Source organism: Euprymna scolopes, chromosome 27 (genome assembly GCF_053919585.1).
Source record: "Euprymna scolopes isolate OS-2025 chromosome 27, ASM5391958v1, whole genome shotgun sequence".
Lineage (NCBI taxonomy): Eukaryota > Metazoa > Mollusca > Cephalopoda > Sepiida > Sepiolidae > Euprymna > Euprymna scolopes.
Window position 1 is genome coordinate 106,289,954 of NC_136508.1, and position 10,669 is coordinate 106,300,622.

Below are 10,669 nucleotides of genomic sequence, written 5' to 3' on the forward strand. Positions count from 1 at the left end.
CTTCTGCAGTTTAGTTATCCGGTTTTTTTCCGTAAGTAACACGCTGTCATTTACCGATTAGAATACCATTTAACATTTTTAGGAGATTTTACTGTTTTCTGTTCACATTGGAGGAGGAGGTGGTGGATGTTGGGTTGCGATGTATTTTGTTTTTTAAATTTTGTTTTAGACAACTTTTTCTTCTAACTTTAAATTGTGTGCCAATTAAAATAATTTTTAAAATTCTATGTTCTGAAAAAAATTCTTTTTCATATAAATTTAAATTGTCCGCAGAAGATTTCTACGCCATGTGAGAAGGCAGTTTGCTAAGCGAAAGGCACATTTAGCAGCCTATGTTTATACTACCGTGCATGCAGCGTAAACAGAAGCTGTAAAATGGAGGAAAACAGTCCCTGTGTTCAGGGGTTAATACCATGCCAACGGTAAACTTTGCGACGAGATTCGTTGTCAGCGACATCGAATACCCCTAAAAACAAATTCAAGTGGTCGGTGTTCAATTGTAGCGAATCACTATATTTACAATCTCTTACTTGATTAACCTTTACGAGGCTAAACCTTTACAGAGAGTAATGTGAAGAAAAAAAACTTAAAAATAAAAAAGCAAAAAATACAAAGTAATTTCGAAATTACGAAAAAAAAGATAGATTGCGTGATTCTGTCCATAAATAATAATGATTTGAAAATCACTAGGTGTGTCAGAAATTTCGTGAAAATAGTGAATAATTCCATCCCATATTTCCAAGCTTATAACTCCTCGAAAAATGTAATTGAAGCCCTAATTTTTTTTTTCAATTAAAGGAGCAAGGACCAAGGTTTAATTAAAAAAGAAACAAAAAAAAAACAACGTGTTTTTTTTTAAGGTTTTAAACTTCGGACTTTACAGATAAATTTCTAAAAAACAGTTCTTTTTTTTGTTTTAAATTTGAATATGTTATTTATTGACCTTTTCTCTTCAATTTGTGATATATAAGACTTTGGTAAATAAATTAATTATTTACTTTTTAATAGACATTTAAAAATGGGAGGCGTGAATTATTCGACCCCCTGTCTTTCCAAGCTTATAACTCCTCGAAAAATGTAATTCAAGCCCTAATTTTTTTTTCAATTTAAGGAGCAAGGACCAAGGTTCCATTAAAAAAAGAAAAGAAAAAACAAATAACGTCGTTTAAAAAAAGGTTTTAAACTTCAAACTTTACAGGTAAAATTCTAAAAAACAATACTTGTTTTTTTGTTTTAAATTTAATTATATTATTTATTGACTTTTTCTCTTCAATTTGTGAGTAAATTAATTATTTACTTTTCGGTGAGTAAATTAATTATTGACTTTTTAATAAAAACTTGAAAATGGGGGGCGTGAATTAAAAAAAAAAACGTTTGTCTAAAATATTCTATTCGGTTTATTGAAAAGAACATAAAATTTCACATTGACCCTGAAAATAAAAATCAATAGAAAAATTTTGATAGATTTTTAAATTTTAAAAATTGAAAAATATTGAGTTCGGAAAATTCATTACTGTTTAAAAAAATATATTTCTATTACTTTTAAAACAACTTTAATAGTTTATTTTCGAAGTATAATCCATAAAGAAAATAAATAACCCACTTTTAACAGAGAAATTACGAGATTTTTATATTTTATTCGCAGTTTCATGTTAGGGGTGTCAAAAATTCCTACAAAAATTATGATACACCTAGAAAATCACTGATCATTAATTTTATTTTTAAAAATGTCCTTTACTATTAAATCTAAAATATTTAGCATAAAATCTAAACATTTTTCTGTTTGAAACAACGTGCATGTTATATGTTACATAAACAAATTATGATTTCATTAGTGATCATGAAAACGTGAGTAATAATTGTATATTAAACTAGCAGGGCTAGTGTACAGACATTGCCTGGTGTAAGTATGTCACAAAGACAAAACAGAATCGATAAAAGACCCCCCCCCCGAAAAATAATAAAAATATGGTTGCTATTGCCGGCACTGGAAAATAATGGACACTGGCGGCCATGGCCTAAATGAAATAATCTGGCTCCATTGTCAGTTTCCGGTGTGGCCTCAATTAGAAATTGCCTGAAATTAAATTAGAGGCCTTTATTTTTGTTTACTGATTGATTGACATTGGCTTCTTTTGCAATTATCGATAATGTCGTGCCTCATTGTACTCTGACAGGGACGGCACTGGCAGACACCGGCCGGTAAGTCACTTGTCCTTAAATGTCTCATCTGGTCATCCAGTCGCGGATGACGTCATCCATTATGGCGATTGCTTTTTGTGTTTAGTGTCACTTCATGGCAGTGGCGGGCACTGTCGGGCACTGTTGTTTTTAGGCTGTTACAATGTTGTTGATGAATATTTTTCGAGTTGTTACAAGCAAATAAAACCTTATACAGTATACTACTACTGCTACTAATATTACTAATAATAATAATCATAATACTACTACTACTACTACTACTACTACTACTACTAATAATAATAATAATAAATTACAATATGAATACGTCACGGGCTATTTTTAATTTTGTTTCAATGCAATGTATTATTATACTGTATACAAATACTACTACTATTACTACTACTACTACTACTACTAATAATATAATAATAATATACTACTACTACTACTACTACTACTAATAATAATAATAATAATAATACGTACAATAATAATAACGTTACGATATGTTTTTTGGTATTTGTTAAATTCTTTGGTCAAAGTACCAAATGGCTTTGTCGTCTGCCAAAAAAGCACATATCGGAGAAAATAAAACATCTTATCAAATTGCCATTCAAATATGTTAATGTTGTGTAACAATACAATTTGGCGAATTAAAAAAAATAATGGTGTGAATAAATAAAACGTAGAAAATAGATGCCAACGATTATTAATATAATATGGAGTTTTGTTCCCTTAGATGAACATTTTTTTTTTTGCTGAATACTAATAAAAACAATAATTATTAGATTTAGTATTATTAATAATAACGCAATTTAACAAAAAAGATAATAATAAAAATAATAAAATAAATCAAACATTAGCAAATCTCAATTTAATTCAATCAATTAATGTAAAAATTGAATTAATATTTAATGCGTGAAGATAGAACACATTCAAATTTAGTGTGATTTTTACATTTGAACACTTAAAATCAAAAAAAAATATTAACTGTTTTTCTTACTCTTTTTCCCCTCCAATTTGAATCACGAACAAATGATCCACGGTGGATTTCAATTCGAATAAATGCAATTTAATATGCTTGTAACTTACGACCCCAATTTCAAGGTCGAATTAATTATTATTTAAACACAATTTCGAATGTAAGGACAATTCCTTTTAATTTTTACTTTTTTTTTTAGTGCAACCACATCGTTAATAGACTTAAAATCAAGGTCATATTAGTGTTTTAGCGATTGAAGTTAATTTCAAATTCGAAATTAACGGAAGAAAAATACTTTTCTGATTTAACGAAACAGAAAAAGGTACCCCCCCCCTTGTTTTCCTCGAGTTAACAAACTACGGTTTCTAGGAATTCGATTCAACTTCTAAAATCTTCTGTTAAACAATTACGTAGAAAGTTATAAAAAAACGAATCAACTATATCAAATTATATATTTAAAAAAAACATTGGAAATCCGCTCGTTTTTAAATCAAGAACTTGCACAAATTATATTAATTTCTTCTTTTTTTTTTTTTTAACTAATCGTTTTGCAAACTTAAGAATGTAAGAAATTTAATTCTCACAAACTTAATACTCTCTGACAGATATAAAATAAATCCACGAATCACAAAAGCTATACCTCCAAACTCAAAATTTATTCAATAAAACAGCAAAGAAAAGTCATTGGTCATGATACAGTCCGTTGCAAAACGGTGGGGAAGTTTGCCTCCCTAAACAGGGAGCCAGTAGTGGAGTGGCAATTCAAATTTCCCTCGAGTGGATCCATGCTAATTCATGGTGTTCTCGGCATAAATTAAATTGAGAAAGTAGATATAATGTGATAATTAAATTGATTGACTTACCGAGGGTGGCTCGCCGTGGGAAGGGAAAGACACTCATGGCTGTGAACGGGAACGGCCCGGCCTGGTGTTTGTTAATGAAGAAAATAGGATGTCTATTCCTTATAGCTTAAATAGACATCCCAGTCTCGTTTCAATCTCGCTGAACGAGAGATTGAGACTATAAAAACAGTCACCTTTGTAGGATTGTTGTTGTTGTAGTTTGTTCTTGTCGTTGTTAGAGATCTATCAGACCGGTACGACAACTGTTAACAGCGCGTTATATTTACAAGAATACGTTTGCTTGTAAGCAACGAGGTAATTTTTCGTTGCAAGCTAAACGTCTTTTCTTCCCCCTCCCCACTCGTTGGTAGGAAATATCGACAATAAACATGATGAAAATGTTCAAAGGATGCCGTCCTTCATTTATGATATCTTCGGCACAATATAAAGGTGTCTCTGCTTGTAGAGATGTAATTCTTTTGTTCACCAACAGTTTGGGGAAATTGTGGCAGCTCCATTCTCGGAAGGCTTTCTTCTGGGAGCGGCTCTTGTGAGTCCTTTTCCTGTCCAGTGTTTCATGTGGACTGAAAATTAAAAGCACGATAGGGTTTGTATTACTGTACACATAGATTCGAAAAAGTTGTCAAAAAACAAATATATAACAAATAAATGTTATCAAAGGCAAGATAAGTTAATTTTCTACCAAACTGGATATAATTTTCGTGTTTTTATTCAATGTAACATATTTATTCAGCTCGAAAACCACACAGTGTTTACCGATGTATTGGAACATTCAAGATGGCGTCTTATTCTCTCTTTAACACGGTAAGTGTGGGAAAAGATGTTATAAATAAAACACCGGATAAAATACTGTTAAAAATTCGCTCAATATATGTTACCGTGACATAGGTTGACATATATTCGGCGGGTTTTTAATAGGATTTTGTATAGTTTTTTTTTTATTTATAACACCTTTTTCCATACTTACGGTGTTAAAGAGGGTGTGAGACGCCATCTTGAATTTTCGAATATATCGGTAAACACTGTATGGTTTTTAAGCTGAATAAATATGTTACATTGAATAAAAACACAAAAAATATATCCAGTTTGGCAGAAAAGTAACTTATCCTGCCTTTGATAACATTTATTTGTTATATATTTGTTTTTTTGACAACTTTTTCGAATCTATGTGTACAGTAATACAAACCCGCATGATACAAAAAAAGGCGCCAAGTAATTAACTTTGCTCATTCAAACTAACAAATCACGGGCCGACTACTAGAACTGTTTAGGCGGCTTAAATAAGAAAAATGGCGAATATAAATGGAATTTCTCACAATATTTCAATATCGTTTCATTAATTTCATTTATAATTATCTTTATTTGCTTGTCATTTTATTTATAAACTTACGCGTGAGTGATTCAATAAAAAAAGATTTAAACTTCTAAAAATCATTTTCTAAAAAAATTCCTGTATTAATAAAAAATATTTGAAAACAAATATTGTTTCTTAATATTGTCAATTTCAATATTTCATTTTATTTATAAAATGACGTCAATTTCATTACCCAATCAATTATCAATTCTTATTACCGGTGTAACACGACTTATGTTCCATTTTCTTCTCCATATTTTAGTTTTCTTAAACTGCAATAGGGCCAACAATTCGCCACACTTAACTAATGAACGGACATTTTTACACGAGGAACGAAATAATGATTACACTGTAATACGATGACCTAATTTCATTCTTCTTTAACGGTTGATATTCTCGTTAAATAATTTCACGTTTAAATCGTGTTTTTCGTCTTTTAATTTTGATTCTTTTATATTTTCATATATTTTATTTCTTAATGAATTTGGACACACAAAACAAAAGTTGTATCAATTTACTAAAGAAATCATAACAAACAAAAACAAATTTTCTGTTTTGAACACAAAAGAAAAAAAAACGAATTCATCCCGATTTTTTTTTTGTATTGAATTCTTTGAATGAAAGGTAAGTTTCTTTGTTTGATTTTACACTTTAAAAACTGTCATTTATTAACTTAAACAGAATAATCCTTAATATTAAATTTAGTTTATTTTTATTGCAATCCAACAAATAAATAAACATATTGTTTATGCATGCTGGTTAACAGACACGATTAAAAAGAAAAAAGAAAACCTCCCCTAAAAAATATTATTAAATGGGACATTTAGATTTTTGTTAAAATTATTCCTATTTATTACAAAAAAGAATATATATATATATATATATATATATATATATATATATATATATATATATATATATATATATATATATATATATATTGTCGATAATTTCCTACAGACGAGTGGGGAGGGGGAGAAAAGACGTTTAGCTTGCAACGAAAAATTACCTCGTTGCTTACAAGCAAACGTATTCTTGTAAATATAACGCGCTGTTAACAGCTGTCGTACCGGTCTGATTGATCTCTAACAACGACAAGAACAAACTACAACAACAACAAGCCTACAAAGGTGACTCTTTTTATAGTCTCAATCTCTCAGCGAGATTGAAACGACTGGACTGTCTATTTAAGCTATAAGGAATAGACATCCTATTTTCTTCATTAACAAACACCAGGCCGGGCCGTTCACAGCCATGAGTGTCTTTCCCTTCCCACCAAGCCACTCTCGGTAAGTCAATCAATTTAATTATCACAATATATATATATATATATATATATATATATATATATATATATATATATATATATATATATATATATATATATGATAAAATTAGCTTGTTAACTGTGGGGACTTTCTCCACTGAAAGTTAGAGGTTAACATGGATTTTGCAACAATGGTTTGTTGCGACCTGTGACTAGGTAAAAATTGTAGAACCTTGTCGGTCTGGTAATAAGGGTAACGATTCAATTTCCTTCAACTCCAATCCCAAACTGAAATCACAGTTTTTATTTTCAGAAAATTTACAAAGTAAAAATCAGAAAAATTTGACACAAGGCCGAAGATGGGGGAGGGGAAAGGACGGTCTTCTCTGACTAGTGCTAACTAATCTAACCTAACTAGTTCCTACTTTCACTCTACTTACACCATAATACCACATTCATACTATACATCCATCAGTGTATACATCCTTCATCAATCACCATAAGAACATCATACCATGATAACCTAATTAAAACCCATAAGAAAGGGGGGTTTGGGAAGATAAAAATTTTATATACAAAATACAAATGAGATATTTACAATGTTAGTAACAAAAGACCTCCCCCCCTCGTTGTTAAACTATGGCAGACGCACCGATTCGCCAGTCGAAAGGGTGATGCGGGTCCGAACGCTTTATTTAAAACACCTCTTACGAAAACTTCGAAAGGGAACCCGCATCTCTGGCGAATCAAGCGATCTGTCACCTAATTTGGGAGGGGAGTGGGGTTAAAAAAAAAAAAAAAAAAAAAAAAAAAAAAAACGCAGGGACAAACTTAAAAGGGGCCTAATGATCACTATCACACACTAGCTAGGTTATGAACAAAGAAGCCTAAATAATGGTCCTACTCTTGCTTATATCGTGACCTACTCTGGACTAAAAACGAGTCAGGGCTGACGTTCGTTCCTGTCACCCAAAATTCTTTTTCCTAAGGAACATCCAAGAACCAGTCAAGACTTGCTTCTCTCACCCGACACACACGCGCAACTGACACCCACCTTTCAACAAAGTCTGACGAAGAGAGTCTAACTCTCTCGGCCTTGATACGAACCTTCAAATAATGACGGAAGAGTCGTATAAGGTCGAGGGGAGCGAAGTCCTCAGATCCATAGACCACTTTCATACGTGTGTTCCAGATAATACCTCTCATCACTGCTAGCAACGTCAAACACAATTCTTTTCTGAGCCTATCCGTAGTCGGAGCCCAATTGCTACAGACATTAATAGGAACCAAGCTTAATGAGGATGTGTTCAGTATGCGGACCATGAGACCTGTAACAAACTCAATCAGCGGCGCCACGATGCGATAATAAACGAAGGCGTGACATAAAGTCTCGTCCTCATCGCCGCACCGTTTACAAATAGGCGAATCCACCAAGCCAGCTGAGTGGAGTCTCTTACCGACCTAGAGAGCATCTCAAATTACCAGCCAGGTCAGGGAAGCCTCGTCGTTAGGGAGGCATCCTGACCCAGGCGCCCAAGGCCAGATTGAGCGGAGCTACTCCTTCGTCAAAGGGAGCCTCCCACCGATGACATCCGTTACGGATCCCCTCACTAAAACCCGATATAATGCCTTTCGAGACAACAGCAGAGTGTTAGAGAGGCTTTCCTTCACTCTTAAGAGGGACTTCAGTGCGCGCCAGCACTCACGATAGAAGGGACATTCATCTCGGGGCAACCTGTGTACCTCCCCCTCAGAGTAGTGCACCCCTCTCAAAGCCGGAAAGGCTTTCTTGGTGTCCTCCATCCAGAGGCCACCGTTTTCCCTATCTTGTGTGCACATTCGATCTAGGTAGTAGAGCCGTAGCGTGTATAGCCGAATCTCCATGTTTGGCATACCTAGACCGCCTTCAGAAGGATGTAGGTAGCAGACATCGCGACAGACCTTAGGGGCCCTTCCAAGCCATAAGAAGTTGAAAAGAGCCCTCTGCAAATATAGCAGTGTATCTGACGGGATTGGAAGCACTAATAGACGATAAATAGTGATTGGATAGATGTGGGTATTACACAGCTCCGCTCGCCCCTTTAATGAAAGGTTTCTACTGATCCACTGTGAAGCTGCAGACCGTACCGCTTTCAGAACCTCTGACCAATTTTTCTCCAGCTGGAGGTCAGGACCAAACCAGACGCCGAGTATCTTGCAAGGCCCATCGCTCCAACTAAAGGGCCCCTGTAGGGGCATACCCCTCCAGGCACCAATGCGCAAACCCGAAGACTTGTCGCAGTTAATTTTGGCCCCTGTTACCGTTTCATACAATCTGATTTCTACACCGACGACACTAATCTCAGCACTGCTTGTTACAAGCACAGTTATGTCGTCGGCATAGGTGGAGTACTTCGCCTGGGCATCCACACCTGGCAAAGTGATTCGGCGTAGGACCGGATTCACCCTTAGCCTGCGCAAAAATGGCTCGATCGCAAGCACATATAGCATGGGTGATAATGGGCATCCTTGACGAATGGAACGTGACAAACTGAAGGGTCTCGACCTCTTCCCATTTACTTCTACCATCACTGCAGGGTTAGCATAGAGAAGATTAACCCAAGAGCAAAATTGCGGGCCAAAACCGGCCGCCGATAAAACAGCCCCCAAGTACCGATGGTCAACCCTATCAAAGGCTTTGGACTGATCTAAATTGATCAATGCGGCCTCAGTGTCGACTTTTTCTATCATCAGGCGTATCGAGTGCAAGTTATCCTGGATTGTCCTGCCCTTCATGGCACACGTTTGCTCGGGGCTAATAAGACGAGCCAGGACAAGCTGCAGACGATTTGCGAGAATCTTGGCCAAAATCTTTAACTCAGCGTTAAGCATCGTTAAGGGCCTGAAGTTACCTAACTCATCCCCACCATCTTTGCTTTTACGAACAAGCTTTATCACACCCATGGTAAAGTACTTGGGGATTGAGCCGTTCCTAAACCATGAGTTAAACAAAACCGTCAATAAGGGGACAAAGATGTGCGACAACCTCAAATACACTTCATAGGGAAGACCATCGATCCCCGGTGACTTATTAAGGCCGACCTGCATTAAGGCTTCAATGACTTCATCCTCCGTTATGCCACCTTCACACCTAGCCGCTTCAGTCGTCGAAAGACGAGAAAAGTCAGCCAAATAGGTGTCGAACTGTTCTAATGACAGACCGGGTTCCATGGAAAAAAGCTCCTGGAAATGGGATCTAAACGCCTCCAGCACACCCTGGTTTGTGGTCATGGTACGCCCATCCGGCAATGTGACACGAGCGATGTGCCTATCAGCTGCTTGCCTAAGCTCCTCTGCACGCAGTTCAGCAGCCATGTTTGTTGCTTCCTGGGGCATTCTTTTTAACCTAGCCCCAATCGCTAAGGCTTGGTGCTCCTTTTCAGCAAGGGAGGCAAGCCGAGCCCTAATTATATTAACGCTAGCACTATCCCCCTCCTCCACCGCCCGATCTAGTCTAGACTCTAGTGTCACTTTAGCTGCCCTAGAATCTAGATTGAGTCTTTTGCTAAAGTCAGCAGCAAAGGACCTAATGGCTTCCTTAACTTTTACCCACCACTTATTCCCAATAATTGCCCCCGTCAATTCTCGCTGTAGGGTTAGTAATAGCCCGTCACGGAAGCCCTTCACATCGAACAACGACGTGTTGAGCTTCCAGTAACCGGCTAATCTAGGCTTAGGTCTATCTAAGTTTACCCGTACACGAACAAGTCTGTGATCCGAGTAAACTATATTGTGGAAACTTGGACAATCCAATACTCTTACGTCTACTCGCCTAACTAAGAACTGGTCGATATAGCTCGAGAGCTGTATCGAATCGGAGCCGCCTCTACCTGTCCAAGTCCACACTAAGTCACGGGGCTTTTCATTTCGGAATTTGTCGATAAGATCAAACTTATCCACAAATTCACGAAATAAAACAGCATCCCGATCTCTGTTAGTTCCCCTAGATGTTAACCTAAATCGATCAGACTCGGGATCCA